The sequence below is a fragment of the Mus musculus genome, chromosome X (genome assembly GCF_000001635.26).
Source record: "Mus musculus strain C57BL/6J chromosome X, GRCm38.p6 C57BL/6J".
NCBI lineage: Eukaryota > Metazoa > Chordata > Mammalia > Rodentia > Muridae > Mus > Mus musculus.
The window spans coordinates 71,077,771-71,100,830 of record NC_000086.7 but is presented as its reverse complement, the minus strand read 5'-3'; the positions used below and the strand labels follow the sequence as shown (position 1 = coordinate 71,100,830).

General features: G+C 39.0%; 1 protein-coding gene across 5 annotated transcripts in view; it reads right to left on the bottom strand.

Annotated features, from left to right (window-relative positions):
• Mamld1 (mastermind-like domain containing 1) overlaps positions 1-23,060 on the bottom strand; it is a 106,021-nt gene that overhangs the window by 55,226 nt on the left and 27,735 nt on the right. The gene's annotated exons all lie outside the window — the stretch shown is intronic.

Sequence of the window (23,060 nt, the reverse complement as noted above, 5' to 3'; positions counted from 1 at the left end):
AGGCAAAGCAGTTGTCTGATTTTCAAAACATGAAGTCAAAACTATATTAAGGTATTCAAATATGGGGTTAGATTTTCTCATTGTGGTGTCCCTTTTCTGTATAGTACCAGGCATTAAAATCTTGATGCTAGGAAAGTCAGAGATCACTTTTCCCCATTTTTCCCACTGAGTGAAAACAAAATCTTTGTCATGTTGTATAAAACAAACATTAGAGGATCTTGTAAGGTAGAGAGAATATAAATAGTCTAGGGACCTTGGGATATGATGAGTTCTCTAGGATTTCTTTTGCTTCAAATATTCTACTAGATTTAGAGCCAAAGAAATCAGCGACTTCAAATGCCAATGGTCACACACACAAAAAAACAAAGGTTTTCTTTTTCTAGTCATAGGACCAAGAAAGAGACTTTTGAGACTGAGAACCTTAAGACAAAACTGTTCTAATCCAGCTAACCACCAGAAAAGACATTTCAGTCCCATCCCATTCCACCAGCAAAGACCAAGTGGGCATCCCACTGTATTCCTCCTTGGGAGTAATGAGACACGTTTCTCAGTTCCACTGGAGTGATAACAACAGATGCCTCGTGAGAACTTGGATGTCACGTGCTTGCCTAGTAGTAATGTGGGTCCCAACCTCCTTTACATCAAAGAAACTTTCTAGAAAACTTGCACTTTTATATTGCTGAGTAAAAGAAAAATGCAATCCTCCTTTCCTGCCAAGCCAATTGAAACAAAGATTTCAATAAGAGCTAGTTTTAAATATCAAAAATATCCTATTTTAGCAAAAAGGCACTTGGCCCAAGACCAAAAATGAAGTGAAAAAATATTAATGGATGTGTCACCAAGATTATGAAGATGTTGCAATTACCTGACAATTTAAAAACAGTAATCATTTAAATGCTTCCACAAGAAACAGAATAATATTTTAAACAAAAGCAAGCAAGCAAGCAAACAAACAAGCAAACAAAAACAGAGACAATCCCAGGAAATTGTAATACTAGAACCAGAAACCACAGCAACTTAAGTAAATTTAGTGGATGGGACCAAAAGAAGAATGGGAAGAGCAGCTGATTACACGTACCCTTTCAGTACAACTTCTGCATGTGAGGACAAAGACTGGGAAAGTGTGACAGAAAAAAATGATACTCCTACCTATAGGAGATAACTAGCTTCAATGATGGCAAATAATTTGCTCAGAAGCTACAGCAGTCACAAGGAAATAATGCATCAATTCTCAAATGTGGGAGAGAGCTTCAGCACAAAATCTTAGTGAAAATGTTTCAGATATAGAGGGGGAATCTTGGTATTCTTAGATAAATGGAAAACAATGAAATTAAACAACACACCTTTACTAAGATAATAATTAAAGGAAGTTCTCCAAACAAAACAACTGAAGAAACAATGTTGGTATTAGCAAGGAAGAAAGAACAATGTAGAGAAAAAAAAACAATATGGCTAAATAAAATAGATTTTCCTTCATATTTAAATTTCCTAAATAAGTTGATGGTTGAATTACCAATTATAATATTGTCTAATATAGTTCTAAATATGTAGGAAAGACAATTTAACACAATTTACATTATAAATAGAAGTAAAAGTGTAGAAAGAAATGCAAGGTTTTTCTACTTCATTAAAAGTAGTAAAATGTTGACAATGGTTGTACATTTTAAATTACAAACATACACACACACACACACAGTAATACAGAGTACAAACACAACAAATAGATATTATACTTGAATCCAATATTATTCTAAATAAATCACTCAAGTAATCCATAGAAAGAGGAAAAAGAAAAAAATGAACAAACCTCATAGGGAATAGAAAGAAAACATATAAGTGGGTAGGAATAAACACTAATATCAACAAGTTTGTTAAACAATGATTTAAAAGTTTGGCAAATAAGATAAAAACCATCACTTAATAGTATAGTATTTCAAGATGTTTGCTCAAATATAATAATTTAAGAAGATTTAAAGTGAAGGGAAAGAAACATACATATGGACACCCAGTTCTCTCAGATCATTTATTGAAACTAATTTTTATTCAATGCATATTTCTGCCATCTTTGTCAAAAAAAACCATGGAAGTGTGGTTCCATGAACTTATACCTGGGTCCTCAACTCTATGTCGCTGATCTATGTGTCTGCTTTTGTGTCAGCCAGTAATATGCTCTTTTCATTACCACATATCTGTAGAATAATTTGAAATCAGTCATGGTGATACCTCCCACAGGATTGTTTTCATCATTGTTGTTTAGGTTTGCTATGGCTACCCTGGGTCTTTTGTCCCTCTACATAAAAATTTGGAGTGTTTCTGTCTGTGAATTAATGGTATCAGAATTTTGATTTGAGATGATGGCATTGAATCAATAGATTGCTCTTGACAACATGATCTTTTCACAACATTAATTCTTCCAGCCTGTGAGCATAGGGTATTTTTCCATCTTCTAGTGTCTCTTTAATGTCTTAAGATTTCCATTATAGAGGTCTTCAATCTTTTTAGTCAAGTTTGCTTACAGATATTTTGGGTGACTTTTGTGAATGGGATTGATTGCCTCACTTTTTCAGTCTGTTTGTCATTAGTATACAGGAAGGTTGCTTATTTTTGTGTGTCAATTTTGTATCTCACCACTTTGCCTAAATTAATTATCTCCATGAGTCTTTTTGGAGTCTTAGGGTCTCCTGTATGTAGAATCATCATCTGGAAATAGGGATACCTTGATTTATTTCCCTATTTGTAGCCCTTTAAATTCCTTCTTTTATCACAGTGTAGCTATAGCTTCAAGCACCATGTTAATAGAGGGAGAGAGTGTGGGCTGCCTTGCCTTATTCCTGATCTCAGCGGGAACTCTTCAGCTGTTTTTCTCCATTGAGCATGACATTGGCTATATGTTTGTTGTATGTAGCCTTTATTATACTGAGGAATGCGTCCTCATTCGCTAGCCTCTCCTCTTCTCATTTACACAATGTTGGTTTTTGTTAAAGAATTTTTCTATGTCCATTGAGATGATTGGGTGATTTCTGCCTTTCATTCATTTAAATGATTAATTACACTTATTGATATATGTATGATGAACCATCCCTGAATTAATAGAACGAAGCCAAATTAGTCATGATGAATGATCTTTTAAATATGATATTGAATTCAATTTGCCAGTATTTTATTGAGAATTTTCTCATCTTTATCTATCAGGAAGAAGAGCAGCCTGCAATTTATTTATTTATTTGTGCAATGACTTCATCTGTTTTGCAGATCATCAGGATAATATTGGTTTTGTAATAGAAAAAAAGAAAGGAATTATTTTTTCTCTATATTTTATGGGATAATCTGATTAGTTCTTTACAATTCTGGTAGAATTCTGCTAAGAATTTATCTGGTTCAGGGCCATTTTTTTTATTTGGGAGATTTTTTATTATGGCTTCAGTATCATCACTGTTTATAGATGTTTGAATTGTTTATTTCATTTTGGTACGTCACAGGACATCGTTATCAATCCCCTTATTTCAGGCTCTGGGAATAGCATGGAAGAAGCAGAAATAAAATAATACACAGAAGATAGGGGAAGGTGATATGAAACCTGTCTTCTGGACATGATATGACTATTAAACCCTTGAACTCATAGCAGCTTTTGTTACCTGTACAAGACATGTACAAGATCAGCCCAGGTCAAATTCTGCCATAGATGGGGTAGATAATCTCCAAATCCATGCCACACTGAGGAGTTATTGACAGTAGATAGTTGTTGGGGGTGGGGGCGGGGGAGAAAGAATCACTGTTTTATGAGGAACTGGCTAGTGATGTACTATCCATGCTCAAGTGGATGACACCACACTCATGCATACATAGGCAGCACTAATCAGATTTAGTAGGTTAAGAAGAACATAGGAAGTTTGGAGGGAGACATATTGGGAGGATATATGGGTAGTTGGAAGAGGGAAATGAGGAATGGATATGATCATATTTATTGTATACATGCATTAAACTTTAAATAATGAAAATTCTTATAAAAGAAATTAATTAGGCAAATATGAATTAAAATGAGATCAAAACCATTTCAATGACAAAAAGACATCTTCCAAACAACAGAGCTGAAAAACATAGGATGTACAAATGAACGAAATGAATGACTTATAAAAATGTAAAAGTATTGAAATAATACATGACATTTTCTATTACTATAATGGAATCAAATTAGAAAACAAAAGAAAAAAGATAAATATTTTTTAAAACACTTAGAAACAACAGCACTAGCTTAAAATTGTGTCTGAATTTTGAAGAAAAGAAATTAAATATGCTGAAGTTAATGAAAATGAAAGCACAATTTCTCAAAGTTGTGGTGCATGAGTAAAGCTGTTCCAAGAGGAGTCATAACACTAAATGCTTCCATTAAAAGTAAGGGGGGGGTATGTTAAGTTTTGAAAAAGAACATAGAAACTCAAATACATACAGAAGGAAATAGTAAAAAGTTTAAAATAAATTATGCTGAAAACAAAAAACAAGAGATAAGGCCAATGCAAAAAGATAGGTTTGACAAAGTTAGTAAAATTGGTGAAATGGAAAACTAAAAATTACAACGAATGAAAAAGGAATTATTCCTACACACTCTGCAGATTAGAAAACACTATTTTACATATTAAATTTGCAAATCTTTTTAAAAATGGAGCAATTTTCCTAAGGTACAAATGGCCAAATTACCCAATATTAAAAACTCTATCATTTTAATTCCCAAAAACTCTATCATTTTAATTCTAAAAGAGGAATCATAATTGTTAAAACCCAGGATGTGAAACTTTGAAGGGGCTGAAATGTGCCTTAGTGGTAGAGAGCTTTTCTAGCATATTGGAGGCCCTGGGTTTGACCTGTGAATGCTACCCCCAATCCCCATTCCCAGTACAGCAAAAGGAAGATTCTGGGCTCAGATAGTCTCAAATGATGAATGATCTTTTTGCTGTGATAGTTAACTCAGTTTGCCAGCATTTTATTGAAAATGTTTGCATCTTGTCTGTCATGAAGATCAGCTTGTAATTTTCTTTTCTATGTGGTACTAAATCAGAGTTATTATCCACTCTATATGAGCATGGCCTCTTTCAGGGAATACTTGCTGGGTTGTTGGATTATCTTCATACCACAGACACAGACTGTTCAGACAGAAAATTGCAGAACAATGTACATAGAACAATTCTACAAAAACATTTTAACCACTTAAAAAAGTAAATACCATCACAAGCTAACTTGCTTTGCGCTAGGCATATAATGCTGGGGTGTTATCTGCTATAGTAACAGATAAAGATGCAAAACAAAAAACCCATCCATTTTGAATGCTCCAGATAACATTGCATGTACATGAGTTTTCTGCCTTTATAAAACATTTAGTGACAACGTCACATGCTAGGAAAGATGTGGAGGAATGCCATTCATCCATGGTTAGTGGACCTTTGGAATGGTACACCCACTCTTAAGAAAAAAAAAAAGAAAAAAAGAACATGTAAATAAATACCAGCAACTGTATTCCTGGATATTTATCTAGACACATGAAAATGAAAGTCTGTAACAAAGTACAGATTTTCCCATTAAGGGATATATATATATATATATATAAAACATATATCCCTTAATGGTGTGGTATCACTTTATTGATTTTGATATTGTATGACTGCTAGAGAACACCTAACTTGAAGGGATACTGTGTGAGAGGTAAAGGGGGCTTCTCTCTATTGTGTTTACAGTTTACATCGACTCTAATAATTTCCCAGTAAGAAGCTGAGCGTTACTTAAAAAGAATTCAGCCTCCAGATCCAGGACTTATTGATTCCTTGTGTTGCCTCTGAGACATTTCTTCCAGGGCATTCTTGCTTCAAACAGTTTATAGATGTCTGTATCTCGCTTCCTATTTAAAACAAATCAACAATCATTTCCTCTTCAGCCTTTCTTGGATGTATTAGAAACCAAACCTGAGGCCTTAACTGGGATATCTATCAAATACTAAGGTCAAAATGGTATATATTATACACAGTGCATGCAAATGAGGAAGAGAGAAACAGCCTTCCATTAGTGCAGATGCAGCCATTAAGCCTGAGCAACAGAAGCTCAGCACTTTCAGCCTGTAGGGGATAGAGATATGGTTATTTCAGGTCTAGTAACACAAAACCAAAGTACACCATACATTCAAGCTAAAGAAAATAATCATTAAGACAAAACCAGAAAAATCTCCAAAGGCCTTCAAAAGACACCATTCTATTGATTTCATGTTCTCCAAATCCAACAGAAAGAGGACAAGTTTAGGTAGGGGTAATAACTAGAGCTTTCTGAACAAAAATCTTGAATCTGTATCTTGAAGCAGTGGTCTACACCTTCATTCCCACAATTATCCTGCTTGAGTACCGGCAGGGCCAGGACTGCGGAGAAAGAGAGGAAAGAGCTGTATAACTGGCTGGCTGGCAGCATGTAGACTAAAAGGCCGAGGCTACTATTCTTCAGACTTTCAACATGGATGGTAGAAAGAAAAAGAGCTGAAGATAGAAAGAAAATGCTTCCCCGGAAACATACTACGTTTCTATTGTCACAAGCCTCAGTCCATCCTGTGCAGGACACTGGTTGACTGTTACTAATCATTATCTGAACTAACAATCTGGGGCACAGGTCGAAGAGGATATCTTAGTCAAGGAAACTAAACCTAGGGGGTACAGGAAGAACTCGCTGTTTATGGGGGACTCCCTCTTATTCCCCTTGCCTTGATTGGAAGTTATTTGATATTCCAGTCCTCTTCCAGAGAGGAGTCAAGTCTTTGATGTGTCAGTAGCCCTACCTTTCTAAGGCTGCAACCCTTTAAATACAGGTTCTCATGTTGTTGTGATGCCCAATCATAACATTATTTTGTTGCTACTTCATAACTGTAATTTTGCCATAACTGTAATGTTATCCACTGTTATGGATCATAATATAAAGGTCTGTGTTTCCAGATGGTCTTAGCAACGCTTATGAAAGAGTCATTCACCCTCTGAGTAGTTGTGACCCACAGGTTGAGAACTGCTGTGCTAGAGTGTTCATGCTTACAGTGGGGTCTCAGGAACTACTTGCTGAATGGATCTGCAAGGTGCACTCAAGCTTGGATGACAAGCTTCCCTAGAACCACCCTCAGGACTTTAGTTACTTGGTCAAGAGCTTCAGTGATTGTTGTACTGGAGCCCAAGTAAGCTTAGCAATGCATAATGTTATTCAACATTTCTGTGCATTTGAATAGGCTGTTTTGACACTATGCAAGAGCTGCAAGGCATATAATTACAGTTCTGTGCTAATAAACATGTTAATATTGGAAAATGTCACTTTTCACTTTGAAAAGTTTAATTTAACAACTACATATGGGCCTGGGGATGTAGCTTAGTAGAGTACCTGCCCAGTGTGCACAAAGCCCTAGGTGGGATTTAGTCCCCCACATTGCATAAAACATATATGGTAGCACATGCCTGAAATCCTGGTATCTGGAAAGATGGTCAGAAGTTTATTATTATTATTATTATTATTATTATTAGATATTTTCTTTATATACATTTCAAATGCTACCCCGAAAGTTTCCTATACCCTCCCTCTGCCCTGCTCCCCTACCCACCCACTCCTGCTTCTTGGCCCTGGCATTCCCCTGTACTGGGGCATATAAAGTTTGCAATACCAAGAGGCCTCTCTTCCCAGTGATGGCCAACTAGGCTATCTTCTGCTACAATCAGAAGTTTAAGGTCATCCTGACTACATAGCTAGCTTGAGGCCAGCCTAGTATTCATGTAACCTTGTCTCAAAGAAAACAAACAAATCTAAAAATCTAAAGCTGATGCCAAGAAATTGGAAAGCTCTCAGGCTGCTGCTAGATGTGGAAAGGCGAACAGCTAGACTGAGAATGGGAGAGTAGCCATAGAATGCAGAAACTCTACTAAAAGTTTGGGACCCAGATATTACTAGAGGTACTATGCATAAAAGCCCCAAATTTCCCCTGAGGTGTGTGGCTAGACAAAATGTCGAGAGAGTATCTACCTAAGGCAATATTACTCAGTATTAGACAAGAATGGATTGGCAAGAGCTACACAGATATCCCTCAGAACCATTGTGCCAAGGAAGGGACCATATTGTTTGTAATTCTATTTCTGTTTTCTTCCTTCCTTCCTTCCTTCCTTCCTTCCTTCCTTCCTTCCTTCCTTCCTTCCTTCCTTCCTCCCTCCCTCCCTCCCTCCCTCCCTCCCTCCCTCCCTCCCTCCCTCCCTTCCTTCCTTCCTTCCTTTCTTCCTTCCTTATTTCTTCCCTCCCTCCCTCCCTTCCTTCCTTGCTACTCTTCTTTCTGTCTTTCTGTCTCTCTCTGTCTCTGTCTCCCTTCCTCCCTTCCTCCCTCCCTCCCTCCTCCCTCTCTTTCTTTCAATTTTTGGGTTTGTAATATAAATACAACATTTCCTCCTTACCTTTCTTCTCTCCATATACTCCCATACATCCCTCTTTATTCTCTTTCAAATCCATGGCCTTTTATTTTTATTAACACACACGCATGCATGCACACACACACATACACACACATACTTCTAAATATATAAATATAACCTACTCAGTTTATATAATGTTACTTGTATATATATATATATATGTGTGTGTGTGTGTGTGTGTGTGTGTTTTCAGGGATAAACATTTGTTTTTGTTTGTTTACTTATTTTGATTTTAGGTGTAGATTTTATGATAGGTTTCCTTTGTGTAGCCCTGGCTGTCCTGCAACTCTGTAGATCAGATTGGCCTTGAACTCACAGAGATCCACCTGCCTCTGCCTTCCTAGTGCTGGGATTAAAAGTGTGTGCCACCACTACCTGGCTTCCAATTGTTATTTTTAAAGATTTATTTATTTTTATTCTTAGTATCTGTGTGTTTGCCTCCCAGAATGTGTACCATGTGCATGCCTGGTGCCCGCAGAACCAGAAGAGGTGGTCAGATCCACAGAATCAGTTAGAGATGATTGCAAGTACATGTGGGTGCTCTGCCAGATCCTCTGCTAGAACAGCCAAGTCACCTCTCCAGTCCGCTGTGATTCCATTTGTATGAAATGCCCAGAACAGGCAAATCCATAAACACATAAGGGTTGCCTATAGTATTGATTACTGACAAGTACAGGTTTCTTCTGATGAAACTGTTCTGGAGTTGTGGCCATGATTGTCTGTCTCTGAACACACTAAAACAGAGTAACATACTTTCAATGAATAAATTTATGGTGTGTCAATTGTGTCCTGATAAAGTTGCTTTTATCAAGTTCAATTTATTATCACTCCTTACTCCCATTCAGGATTTTAGAAGGCTGTTCTTTGTAAAGAAAGGATTAGACAACATTTTTAAGGGTTTTGGAGTAAATGAGTGTTTATACCCTTCACATCAAGGCAGATTGACTCCCTTTGAAACTGGATATTGTCATGCATTTGCTCAGTATTCGGCTGCTGAGACCGCTGTGCTGGAAAACCTTTTTTTGGTGGCTAGGTGACCATAGAGTCACTTGCAAAACTGAGGCAGGATTCTTGCAGACACCTCTCACTACTACTTTAAACAATGCTGCTGCTATTTCACAGGGAACCCCAATGTCTGCACATTGGCTTTCAGGATTTCTTCATACCACCCAAGTTAAAAATGCACACTCGTTCGGTGTGAAGTGTCACTCAGTAATAATTCAGGTCAATACTGATGCTTGCTGGCAAATACAATTACTTCATGGTCCCACCCTTTGGGCTCAGACTGAACAATTCTGCTTCAAAGAGCCAGAAATTGTATAAACCACCAAGTTCACTGAGAGCAAGCTGCGTCTCCAGCTGGCCATTATGGGAAAACTTACTTGACTCTAAAACTAAACAACACATGGTGACCACTCATCATGGCAAGCAGAGAACAGAGTTTTTTTTTTTTGGAATTTGGGAACAGCAAGAAATGAGGGCTGACTAAGAGTATATTAAAGCAGTGACAATAACGCTGACATTGCCACACTCTCTACACTAGCAGACCTAGCCTTCAAAGAAATGCAAGGTGGAAGTTTTCCAAAGCCACATTTCTTTAAAAAAGAAAGCAGTCATGGGATGTGACTCCCATTAACCTCTTCTGTCATACACTTTCTGATATGCAATAGATCTTCAATTGGAACTGGCAATACATACTAGAGGGTCTGGCAATGTATGAGCTTGTTTCCATTGCAATTAATGTCCACTTACTTAGTTCTTCTAAGCTTTTCCATAGCTGGTTATCACAGTTAGGGTTGTATTGGAAGGTATTAGGAAACCATTTCTGTCCTTTCTGTATACTGTGCCAGTAACCAACTGAACTATACACATAGAGAAGTAGGTGCACATAGACATTGGCATGCATTCTCCGGCACTGAACTCTACAGGACCTGGGGAAAGAGTCCTTCTTCTGGCTTGGGATCAATCCTTTTAGTGATGGTAAATAACTGATCCTTCCAACTGCCCATGCAGATGGACTTGCTGCTCAGTTGGCCTTCAAGTGGTCTCTCAGCTGACCAACAAAGGAAACAGGAACAATATATGGTTTCTGGTCTAGTCTTTATGCCTTTATTTACTTATCAGCTATGACCCCAAAGGCTTTTATTTTCCTGGCAACGATTTTCTAACAGTATTACTCTAGACTTTTCATATAAGATTAACTGGAAATGTGAAGAAGAAAGAAGCAAAATGTTGGAAATTGTTTGATTTTATAGAGATTTCAGCAGGCAATCACCTCTGACTGTTGAAACAGTTTGTAGACATGTCACAGTGAAGGTCAGATGCCAATCAGAACTGCAAGCAAATGCAAGCATGTACACTTGATAGTAGATTAAGCATGGGCCTTGGAGCCAAGAGATTGCCAGCCATAAGTCTTCATGTCACCTGACTTTTGGGGTTCTTGAATTTCTCACCCTGCAAAATGGGGCTGATCTCTTTGCTCTGTCCCTTCATAAGGTATGTGTGAGTGCACAGGACCTTGAAATCTGAAAGCTCTACTTGGGCAGAGAGGTGCTGTGTTTATGGCAGGTATAGGTGAAGGACAGTTCTTTTCTGCAAAACTTTTAACAGGAACAAGCAGCGGGACTGAATGGACTTGATGTTACTTTGTCTTGTCCAATTTTACAGTAAAACTTAGAATACTAAAGTCTTAATGTTGGGAGTAAACACAGACTATAATCCACGACACCTCTTCTCATACAGTTTGGCAAGGCAACACAGAAACATTTGTGCAACCACATGGAAAACAAGTGTTGACTGTAAAAGTCAGATTCACTGAATACCAAGTCAGGACTCAATGCCATCAGGATTTAATTGAAGACAGACACTAGGTGCAGTACCTCCTTGGCTCTTCCTTCTGAAATGCCCTGAGCATAAATAACCGACAAGGCAACCTTCCAGGCTGTCCAGGGCCTGTAGGTGTCATATAGGTTGCAACATCTCCCTGCCAAGGTTTCATTGCTTTAAGTTTCATTTTCCCTTGGTATACTATTGAGCTTGGCCTGGAGAACCTTACAACGTTTTTCAGCTGGCACCATTTCTGCATCAGTGACTGGCTTTCCTCTGTGGTCATCTACCTATTATGCTTTTCCAGATAGAGTGCACCAACTTCCGTTCAGAGTCTGTTGATAGGAACCTAGAGTAACTCCAGACCTCCAGTAGAGTTTAAGGGGGGAATTTAAGGCCCCTCTCTCCACATTAAAGTAAATGGTAGTGAAACCTAATCAACTCTAATTTACAGCAGATCCAGGGTATCAGAACCCTGCATTCTACGAGGACATTGATCACCAATGATTCTTCACTCTCAGAGCCCAAAGAAAGCGGGACATGGCTGGAACTAGTGAGAGAAGGGGGATGGGTATCAGAAGGTCATTGTCACTGGACATTGAGAAGTGCCTCAATATTTCTTTTGTATCTGTTCTTCAGTTATAATGTGTTAGGTCCAACAAAGAAGACCACGTAAGTAAATGGATAAAGGCAGAAGGGTACTTAATAAATATCCCAAACTGGCCATGCATGAGAAGTATCCAAGCAGTCATTTAATAGCAACAATAAGAAACTTAACTGTTAGGCAAGAAAAGATTTGCAGAGTTCCTAGTTAGCAGGTACCCCTTCAGATGGATTATGAGTAAAGAGAAGATTGAGTGTTTGTTGTCACAGGACATTGAGAAGAAGCGCCTCAATATTTTGCCCTAAAGTCCTGTCTGATGGGAGACAATGTGCTTTAGTAGCTGTCATGATTTAATCAATTCTTTTCATTCTTGGAAATACATCCTGGCAAATATTTTAGATAATATTTCCAGAACAAAAGAAAACAGTCAAGGTTGCTATCCATAGATTCTTAGGAACCAATCTAATTTTCAAGATGATTTCTTCATTGCAAGTTGGAAACCATGGCTCCAGTTTGGAACGAAAGTGGGAGAAATGCTGTGCACAGCAGACATGGTTCGCAGACAGTTCCCTTCAAGAAGACAGCCAACAAAGTGCATGCAAGCAGGCATTCAAGATAAAGGCGGTTTTATAGGCAGTCATTCAGCTGCACAGCATGATTAGCAGGCAAGACCTGGGCTTTGCCCAAGGTCAGCATTTAGCTCCTGAAAGAGCTGGGAGGGAGAGCTGTTAGAAACGCTTTCAGTAGGCTACCCTGGTTGGCAGCAAGCACTGATTTCCTCTTAATTTCTATTGCCTGCTCTATGTCAAGTCCACAGATTTATTAAGCATGAAGTTCCACCACTGCCATCTAGCCCATGCAAAGCCGAAGCTGCTGAATCCCAATCAGATTGTAGATGCAACTCACTTGACCTATGGGTCCAAACAACTTCATCCAGTAAGCCAAGTGCTAATACTGGGACAAATAATACATCTTGTTTTTATCAGGCCTCTCTTCTGAGTCAGAAGGAAAACATGCTGTTGGCTACAGTGTTTGTCAGTGTGCTAGCTAATAAGGAAGAGGAAACTTGGGGGAAAGTAACCCAAGTCCTGTTTCAGGCTTCTTGAATGCAGCCCAGTCATCCTCTGTCAACCCCGCTTTTCTGAAGAGACATGCTGAACTGCTAGAAAGGTCTGTCAGGTGTCAAACGTTTTTGTTTGTTTTACATTTGTCTGACTGTCTGACTGTCTGTCTGTCTATGTACACACACACACACACACACACACACACACACACACACACACACCACAGCATGGGTGTAGAGCTCCTAGTATAACTTGGAGGAGTCAGGACTCTCCTTCCTCCATGTGGGTTTCAGGCTCAAACTGAGGTCAGTGGCCTGGGAAGGAAGTGCCTATAAAGCTTTGTCATTTCTCTGCTTCCCCACAATGCTAAGCGTTTTGAAATTGCAACATGGAATTGCTATCTACAAAGTTCATGTTTTAGGACCTAGAATTTTAGTTACTTTTTAAAATTACAAAATGTCATCATTGTTATGTTTATGATTCATAGTTACCCTAGGGTACTGGGATGCAGGTAGAACATAACTGATCCTTCTAAACTTCACTTTTCTCACTGCATGTTTTTTTATGCTTTGTCTTGCTTTAAGTTTAATTTTTGAGAATTTCTTACATGCGTACTGTATTCACATCATTTGCATTTATTCCTCTCCTCCATCAATTCCTCCCAGGTTCCTTGTACTCTCTTAAATTCATGACTTCTCATTTAAAGTTATTGTTACACACACACACACACACACACAGATAGAGAGAGAGAGAGAGAGGGAGAGAGAGAGAGAGAGAGAGAGAGAGAGAGAGAGAGAGAGAGAGAGAGAGAGATATTCTGGCGAGATCATGTAGTTCATATGTATTTGGGTTTAGAGATGACCACAGCTGATACATCTACAACACAGCATGTATACATAAGTCTCAGGGAACATTGCAGAAGTGAGGGCAGAAATATAAAAACCAGAAGATCAGGATGCTTACTGTAAGATAGTGTCTTCTATATATGACAGGGAAGCTGTACCCATGAAACCTCAATCAGTGTTACCAAAACTAGAGTTTCACAATGACAACCCCAGTTGGTATGCCAGTGTGGAGGTAGGTAATCTCACAAGCCCCCACTTCTAGGTGAAGAGCTATAGGTGATTAATGGCTACTGAAAGAAGGAAACTTAGTCTTCTCCAGGAACAAGGCACCTAATAGGTTATCCATTACCACCCTTCAACTATGGGCATATTTGATTATGAATTCAGAAGCACCCTAAGTGAATTTCTGTGCCAAGACTATGCAGTTCATTCATCCCATCAGCTCATTCAATCATACTGATTCCTGTGCTTATCTTTGCTCTTCTTGCTATAGCAAGCTAGTGTGATGTCCAGAAAATGTGTGTGTGTGGTGGCGGGGGGGGGGGATACACATCTGGGTGAGATCTGAAGTTTTTGTTTCAGTAAGGAATGGTTCAGAAGCTCCTAATGGATTACGTAATAAAATTCTTATTAATTAAAGAAGCTCCTTTTTCATTTCAGCATGGCATTGGGCAGCCTTCAGGAGCCCCTGACCCTAAAGAGCTATGGGGATAGTTTCTTGGGGAAAGAGAATCAGTTTTATTTAAGGGTGCAACCACTGGTATGTTGATCATGCTCCAGTGGATGGTCATGAGTATATGGGCAGCAAAAGTTGGACTTAGGAGTCTATAAAAAGAAAAGGGAACATGAAATTGGGAGTGTGTGGAGAAGTGGGTATACAGTGTGGTGAATCTGGGAGCAGTTAGGGGAAGGAGAACATATTGGGTGCATGTACGAAATATGCAAAGAACTAATTTTATGTACATACATTCATATATACATATATATGAATACATATATATGAATGAGGTTGAAGCTGCCTTTTGAGAGTATGTCTACTGAGTAATTCTTGGACAATGGTAGTCACAGGGATTAGCCCATATATCTAGAGGGCAAATAAGGACTCTGCTTTCCATTAAGAAGTTTTACAGCTCTCAGGACATATGGCAATATACTCATATGAATGAGAAATAAATGATTCAAAGGCTTGACATTCAGTAGGCAACAGACATTCTGCTTACAGGATTTTACACTAAAACACTCTAGAGGAAGAAACGCTTGGGATTGGGGTAAACCCTCTTAAGTATCCCTAATATCAATCTTCCTTGGCAATGTGACTGATGTTAAACCTAAGCACCACATTTTAACTACTGCAAAAGTAATAGCTGCATTTGAATGCCTGATAGGTAACAGTTGGCATCACAGCTTGAAATGGTGGCAGTGGTGCTGCCAGGTTCAGCTCACTACTGAATCATAACAAGATGACGGTCAACTCAGAGCCTCTACATTATTCCCAAGCACCTCTCTTCCCACGACATGGGCAGATTGGTTCAGGATCCACATATAAGATTTACCATTTATTCCAGTTACATTTCCTATGACAATTCTAAGCTCATCAAGGTCTCTTTCTATGTCAATTCCATGCTAGGGAATTACTTGCCTTCTGGCTCTATGTCAGGGACACGTCTGGTAAGACTGCTTTCTAAATCCTCATTTGGATCATTGAGAAAAAGAGAAGCAGTCCCCAAGGGATTCCTAGGACCTGCCTCTAGACTTCTTTCTCTGAGGGAGGATATTAATCCATTATCCATGGCCTCTGGATTGAATCCTTTAATTGGTTACACAATCACATAACTGAGCTGTAAATGAGGATTTTACAACAGATGCTGCCAAGTGCTTTGCTGAGGTCCAAAAACTCTTGCCTGCTTTTCTCTGATCTACCTGCCTGTCTGTGAGCTTTAGCAGAATGAAGGCTACTATTCTACCTCAGCCAGAGACTCTGCCCCCTTGTGTTTTCAGTCCCACTTTGACTAATACTCTTTTTAAGACCCCATTCACCATTCCTTTAAATGTGCAATGTAGGGCCCAGAATGTTTCCTGTAATCCATATGAAGCAAACTACAGCTACATAGGATAGCCTGTTCAAGGAATCTTCCTCATAGAAATTCATAAGTGCTTGTCCATATGGTGATCTAGATGATTCTTTTTTTGTAGTTCTGTATGATTCTTTAAATCTCTGTGCTAAAGGTTCAGAATTTTGTTAGGTAATTCTTTCCCTCAATGTGCTGGCCTGAGTTTGGATTCTCAGAGCCTATGTAAATGCCAGACATGTTGGCATCTGCCTATAATCTCAGAGCTGTAGAGGCAGCCACAAGTGTATTATGGGGTCAGATGTGGTGACACAGGCTTTACTTCTAGCAATTGAGATGCAGAGGCAGGTGCATTTCTGTGAGTTTGAAGACAGCCTATTCAACTCAGTGAGTTCCAAGACAGCCAAGGTACATAGTGAGATCATGTCCTTAAACAATGACACCCTGGAACATACTGGCTAGTCATTCTAGGTGAATGGGTGCGTTCGAAGTTAAATGAGAGACTATGCCTCAAAAATTTAGATGGAAATTGAATAAGGCACCCTCCATCAACTTCTGGCCCCTATGTACATTACATGGATCTGATACATAGATGAACAAAACACATGAATTTGTGCCTACAACACACTCATAATAATATTATGCAAATATAATGTTATATTACACTGTATAGATATATAAATATATAATGATTTATTCCTCCTCACACTGAGGTTGTGTCATCAGTCTCAAAGCCTCTGCAGTATTATTTGTAGCTAAGTGTACAGCATAGAACACCATTGTTGTTAATCTTCTGACATGTGAATTTTTTTTCTAATGAATGTCTGCAGGTCTTCTACGAAAATAGGTAAAATCACACTAATACCATTTTAGCTTGAGAATATTCATGTGACACTTTAATGTTCATGATTTTTAATATGGATCTACATCATATGCTTTTAGTTATAAAATTTTATTCCTAAATTTGATGAAAAGTAATGGTTTGCAATGTCAGCCATTCAGTAAAATAATGTCTCAATTCATGTCAGAATTCTTGCTTTTCCAGTCAGTTTCTGATCTTAGAGCATGCAATGTTTAAGGATTAGTTTGCTGAGACACAGAAAGAAAAAGGAAACTTTGCTACTGTTATGAATCATAATGTAAATATTTGATTTGCTTAATATTTGATATGTCACCTGCAAATGGGGTCACAACCCCATGGGATCACAGCCACTGTCTAGGTTAAAGGTGCTTGGTAGGCAGCACCTTGTCCTGACTGCTGGGTATTGCACTTGGGATCTGTTCCTGCAGGAGTAACTCTAGACTATGTCATCATGAGAAACACTACAACTATTCTGGCATGGACTCTAGCACCCAGTTGTCTGGATTTTAATCTTACCTAAGCTACTATTAGATGTGAGTACTCGAAATGAACTACTCAGTCACTATTTATATGTTTTCAAAATTTGAAATAGAGATGCTATCAATAGCGTCTGTTCCATCAGGCTGTGGTGAAAAAATCAAAGCATGAAACTATAATATCTTCAATGTGCCCTGTAGGTGCACTCTGGGGCCATCTCTTTGTAGGCCCCCATCCTACTAGGGAACTCAGGCCCTATGGCCACAGCTGCTATGTGGGTGGAATGCCATGTGTCATGGTATACAAATTGGCATGAGATTTTTCCCTTGTCTGTTCTCTCCCTCACATTCCATGCTGGATGCTCACTTCTTATAAGAGGGCCTGGCCTATGACAAGTACACTGATGAATGAATGTATACAGAAATTTCCTTTTGTGGATGATGGTTTTAGAAGAAGTACCAGGGTCCAAAACTATTTCCTGTGCAAATTCATTTGAGCTCAATGGAGAAGAGACCCTAACTGTCATCATATGTACCTTTAAGGTCTATCCTGGAAGGTGAGAGGCTAGCTTTGCAAGGCCTTGCTGCTTTCTTGATGTAGGATGAATATGGCCCGAACTAGGTTTTGTTCTCTTCTAGGTACCGCAACATCCTCTGCAGATGACAAACAATGTAAAGCAGGACCATACTTAAAGCTCTTGAGGGATTTCCTTTCCTACCAGGGCCCAGAATATATATGATGTAAATGAATACATCGAATTCAAGTCTTACTCACACTACTATCAAGGTCAAGGTCAGCCTCAATTTCTGACAGCAATATGCAAAATCATCTCTATATCAATTAATTATAGGAGCCATTTTATAAAATGTCCATTACCTTCTTTCCTAAATGTGAAGCTCACATTTAAAAAGGCATTTTGGAAAATAGGTACATATTGATAAGAAGAGTCTGAAATTGCCATGGACATCAAATGGATAATAGTCTTTGGCTTGCATCTGAGAGCCACAGGCACCTTAGCTGTCCATTATATTTGAATTGAACTGGGCAAGCTTTATCATAGAAATATAATTTGAATTTAACTGGACAATCTTTATTATAGCAAAGGGGAGAGCCAGGCACATGCCTTTAATCTCATAACTTGGAGATGAAGGCAAGCAGATCTCTATGAGTTTGAACTCAGTCTATTTTGCACAGTGAGTTCCAGGCCAGCCAAGACCACAAAGAAAAATCTTAAAAGGGGGGAGCACACACACACACATATACACATAGAGAGACAAAAAGAGATATAGAAAGACACACACACAAATACACACGTACACACACAAACACACACGTACACACACACACACACAGAGGGGTATCAGGGGGAGGGGGAAAGCAGAATTTTTTTAAAGTAAAAAGAATGATCTTGGACCAGCTAACTAGCTGGATGTGAATTTTACCACCTTTGCTTCCACAAAGCCAGATTTCTTGATGGGGGTACTTGTCCCATTCCTATCTCCTTATTGCTTTTGGAGAATCATGATATCAAGTCAAGCCCTCTTGTGTCTCTTCAATGCCCTTTTGCAGGCATGAAGTATGGAATAGGATCAAACTCTACAATGTGAGATCAGATCTGATAAGCCTGGTGTGCCCATAGTTGTTAAGCTTAGAAGAGTGAGTCCTTACTTTTTTCAAGTCAAGATATTAAGAAAGGCCAATTTATGTCTACCTGCTGCTGGGCAGCCAGCCACTGTCTCAATAAAAATGGGTGGCATATTAAAAATGTAAGCACAAGCTCATACATGGAGAATGATAATGCTGCTTCCCTGGCAAAGAAAGGCAAAGACGCTCTGAAGCATCCCACATTGCATCAAAACCAACACCATTTAATGGAATGGAATCACAGGCAGGGTAAACATCTGATGTTGCTTGCAGTTACATATGCTTATACATGATGGAGGCAGGAAAGGCAGTTGAGAGTGGAAAGCAGCAGACCCATTTGGCTAGAGATTGGCAAGATAGTCTAGATACATTTGAAAACAGCTCATGCAACTCAATGTCAGTGACTGAATAAACCACTGCCCCAGGATTTACTCCCCCACACCGGCCCCGCAATTCTAGCTACTCAGAGCTTCTATTTGCAGACATAAACATCCACTTATGAGTTTAGAAAACACCATCTAAGCCAACATTCAGATTCAAGCAATGCTAATAGGGCTGTATAATCAGTAAACTCATTTTCCTCCTCTGTGCCTTTGCAATATTTTCCAGAAAGAATGCACTAGAGTCTCGCGGATAAAAGTAGACATGGAAGTAAGTTACATAGTAATATTGGATTCTGAGTAAAATATGCCTCACTCTTCAGATAAGAGAGCAGCGATGGGTTTCCTTTATCTGAAAACAGATCCTTTTGTAGAACTGGAGAAATGGAAGTAATTATCAATAACAGAGAACATTAATCAAGAAAAACCTGTTCTTTCTTGTTCCCAATCTTTGTAGATGAAAAAGCCAATAAAGAGCAAAGAGAATAAACTTTGACTGCAAGAAATGGTTATTTTTCTCTGAAACCCGTCTGATTTTTCACGTCTTCCCCATCAATTTTTTTCCCATAAAAGCAGCACAGCCCTACAGCCCTGGCCCCAGTCATTCTCACCTAGTGATGTGCTAGTAAATGTTTAACAAGGGAATCAGCCACGAGGGGAAAACATTGAAAGTCTTATTGCAGCTCTTAATGCTTTGTGTTTTAAATATTCTTACTGTGATCGATCTTAGCTACCAACATGATGTCAAGCAGATTGCAATCCCCCTGAATATGTAGTAATGGATTTTTCAGGAACCAGTAACAGCCAGTTGGACTGTGTCACCGTCTCTTCCCAGTCTGTGTGCTCCCCACGGATCCCACTCTGGGATCAACTAGGTGGTGAGTAGATAAATCGCCAAAGAACAAGGCACACATGCTGCCCTTGTGTTTATAAACTCTTTTTTTTTGAGTCACAGTATTGCAACTAACCTTGTAAGTTGCTTATATGGTGACAGGATGTTTTACAAGTATTATTTAATCTGCATGCCACAGCTAGGAGTTCGGTATGGTTATCATGATTTTACATAGGAAAACAACTGATGTTGAAAGAAGTTGTTGATTACCCTCAATGATGTAGTAGTCCATTAGTTGGGGAGTGAGAAGAAAGTAGAGTATAAAAATTCATAGGGGCAGTGGTTTGACTTAGCTGACAAATCAGGGAAGAAAAAGGTGAATCAATCAAATGGGTTTCAATATTGTCTCATTCCATGGATAGAATGCAAGGAATCCAGTCACTTCAATGAGGAAAATTACATTTTTATTTTTACTAACCTAGCTGACGTATAACATTTCTTCAATTATGAATGTTGGCAATAAAGTACAGAAATATTTATGGAACCTGTGACTTTGTCACCTAGAGGATTTGCAGATATTTTTATTTTGCATTACACTCATAGCAGGAGTTTCTAAATATCATTACCTTGAAATTACAGTAATTATTAGGCCTACTGCTAGATTGTATTTAATATGCTAAGAAGCACACAAGTTAATATACTGCAGATTTGTTTTGTTAATATGCTGATAGGTCTTTTGATTTAATTGGTATTTCTTGTTATCTCATTGTTTCATTTTATGCATTTTAAAATGTGTTTTCTTGAGACAAGATCTCTAAGTTTCACCAAAAAAAAAAAAAAAAAAAAAAAGGCATTCATTGAAATACAGGGTAAAATCCTGTCTTCTAAGAGTAATTTTTTAGCACCCACTTACTGATGCTCTTCCCTTTGGAAGGGCTGAGGACCAGCCATTGCCCATTAATGCCACAAGGATCTTAGAATTCACAGCCCTGTCCTCTGCTTTCTTGCCAGGTATAATGAAGCTTTTGATATACAATTGTAGAGTATCTCCTGAGAGCTCTATGTCTGGTTTTTAAAAGGCTAGCTTGCTTGTTTATTTTGGGTGGCTGGGCCCTTTTAGACAGAGGATGTGCTCATGGCTTATAATCATTGATGAATACCCCGTTTTCCCCCAGTGAGACGGTTTGGGATCCATGAGTCAGTCCTTCCTGGGAAATGGCTGAGAGGGAGCTTTCAGTGATGGAAGTGAAGTAGAAGGAGAAAGGGAGGGAGGGGTAAAGGAGATGCTGAGTCAGACCTCAACCACTCCTGTAGGGCATCCTAGGAGTCCTGGTCAATGGAAAAGGGGGCACTGTTCTGGTTTGTTGAGGCTGAATCATGCCATAATGGCTGTTCTCTTCTGTGTATGTCTACCTTGGGGAAGCTCCAGGCCTTCATTTGAAGCCAAGATGAAAGGGCCCAAACCTGGTCAATGTTTGCCACAGAGAAACCCTAAAACAAATATACTACTATCTTGATGGAAAAATACTGAGAGTAGATTTTCCGGGGACGATGGGACCCATCTTTTCCTGGTATGAATATCAAGAAATCATGAGCTCATGGATGCCTGATTTTTTCAGAGCCTAGGAAAATGAAACTACAGATTGCACTGTTCATTCTTGTCCTAGACTGGAGGATCCTTAATGTGATGGAACCTGGGGCAGTGTGCCTTGCTTTCCTAGCTTTGGATTGTATCTTGCTGGGAAAGAATTCTTTTTTTCTCCCTTACCATTTCTGCTATTCCTTAACTCTATATAGGGAGCAAGACCTTTGTCTTTTCTGTGCCTAAGTGTTCTCTTCTGCAAAATGGTGACAACAAAAATAAAGTCTACCCATCAAGTAATGTGGTGGTGGTGGTGAGGAGAGCATAATGTGCAGGACATTGACAATCAAGAGGGTAACCTTACAAGGAACAGCTTTTGGGCCTGATCTTCTCAGAGGATTCCAAAGGCCCCTAACACATATACTTGGCAAGAAAGGGTAGGCTTGAAAAATATCCAGCACTTTTTTCTTCCTTCCAGTATCCCCCCTCACCCTATTGCTTTACATTTGAGAACAGTCACAGATCATAGTATAAATTAGTACTCAGGATTACAGGATGAGAGCAATTATGGAGGTATGCATTTGTCGATGTGAGTCTAGTGCTCATACTAATCTTCCTTATCATTTTCTTTATCATGGAAGGGAACTTTCCATTAAATGCTGTTAGTATAAGCTCTGGTTGGCAGATATGGAAATTTGATGTCTGTCCAGAGTCTTGGGCTCAGGTTTTAACCACAGATGCCATGTAGGTTGAGTCTTATTCTAGATTTTGAGGGTAATTAAAGCCCAGAAGGGGAAGCCACTGACACATCTGGAAGAGAAGGCCCAAGAAAAGATGTCTTCTGGTTCCAAGTATTTTATATTCTTCAGGGTCCCACATGTTGTCATTCCCTAGGCACCTTCCCAATGAAGCCCCAAGATCCTCAGAGTAATTCCTAACATAGGGCCTCTTCTGTGGGATGAAGAATTCTCTGATAAGGTATGGTGCCATTTTGCTTCTCTACAACTCAGCTTTTTAAAGGGTGATAAGAAAGGCAAGAAGGGCCCTAGAATAAAGACAGTGCTCTAAGGATAAAAATAGGTATCCTCATAACTGTTCTCTCCTGACTTATTCCGGGTCAAAGCCAAGTAAATCCTGTTCCATTGCAATGACTTTCCAGATTTGGGTAAGAGCATGGCCCTGCTGTTGAACTCTGTAGTCTAGACACTGGCACACTGAAATCCTTGCCTGTTTACTTCCCACGGTCTTCCAATACTCCAGTTGATAGCAAGGTTTCAAGACACTTGGCTACCTCTCCTTTCTTTCAAGCACTCATGGCTCTCATGCCTCCCTTAAGAGCACCAATCTGACTGCATTTGAGGTTTGCCTATTCCCAATGCATTTTATTTCCCACACCCAGTTGGGCCTTTACAAATC